Genomic DNA, 1,143 nt, shown 5'->3' on the forward strand with positions numbered 1-1,143 from the left:
GCTACCATGCTGATCTAGGCTCCTTGAGACATAGACCCACTGACTTGGGACTATTTTTTCCTTCATAATCAAGAGTCCACCCTTTTCCCCACCTTCAAAACCCTCCCCAAATTGCATCTCCTCCGAGAGATCTTCCCTGACAAAGCCTTCCTTTCCTCTAGCTATCCTCCCCTCTGCATTGATTATGCAGTTGGCTGTGTACCCCTTAAGCTCTTGAATCTCACATCAGCCCCACAGAACTTGACTTGCATATCCCTGTAGTCTACTGTTTTCCCTAGAGGTAATTTATTTTCCCCTCTCGGGGTCGCACCTGAAGAGTTTCCAGTACCCTACCAGTCTTGGCTAAGGGAGGGAGAGTCAAGCAGAGGCCTAACCATTCCATTCCTAGCTTGGTCAATGGCTAGCGAGGGGAAGGCCATCTGCTACAAATCAAAACTCACCCGTGCTGGGCAGCAAAGGCACAGGAGAGAGTCGGGGGCAGATGCTCAGCTTTACTGAGTGCAAGGTGACAGTAGTAAATCATTTCTGTATTATTACCAAGAAAATTCTATGAATCCACTACCATAACGATTGCAGATGGAGAGCAGGACATTCTGGGAGAGATGTGTCCGTGGTGTCTCTATGGGTTGGAGACAACTCGACAGCATAAGACAAGACAATTTATTTTAATGTCTGTTTTTGTAGAGCATAAGCTTCTTGTGACCAGGGATCATTTCTATCAGGCTTTGGAGTCAGAGGTCATGGGTTCAAACCCCGGCTCCGCCAATTGCCAGCTGTGTGACTTGGGGCAAGTCACTTCACTTCTCTGGGCCTCAGTACCTCATCTGTAAAATGGGGATTAAGACTGTGAGCCTCCCATAGGACAACCTGATCACCTTGTAACTTCCCCAGTGCTTAGAACAGTGCTTTGCACTGGATCTCCTCTTATCTCTCCGGTCGTTCATTCTCAGTCTGTTTTGCAGGCTCCTCCTCCTCCTCCCATCCCCTTACTGTGGGAGTTCCTCAAGGTTCATTTCTCGGTCCCCTTCTGTTCTCGATCTACACTCACTCTTTGGTGACCTCATTCACTCCCACGGCTTCAACTATCATCTCTACACTGATGACACCCAAATCTACATCTCTGCCCCTGCTCTCTCCCCGTCC

At 48.6% G+C, this 1,143-nt stretch overlaps 1 non-coding gene across 1 annotated transcript; it reads left to right on the forward strand.

The window, feature by feature from the left end:
- The first annotated feature begins 292 nt into the window (after nucleotides 1–292).
- Nucleotides 293–430, forward strand: LOC119924049. The gene has a single exon (XR_005449029.1). It is a non-coding gene; the product is annotated as a small nucleolar RNA SNORA7 (small nucleolar RNA).
- Nucleotides 431–1,143: the final 713 nt, after the last annotated feature.

The sequence above is a fragment of the Tachyglossus aculeatus genome, chromosome 2 (genome assembly GCF_015852505.1).
Source record: "Tachyglossus aculeatus isolate mTacAcu1 chromosome 2, mTacAcu1.pri, whole genome shotgun sequence".
Classification (NCBI taxonomy): Eukaryota; Metazoa; Chordata; class Mammalia; order Monotremata; family Tachyglossidae; genus Tachyglossus; species Tachyglossus aculeatus.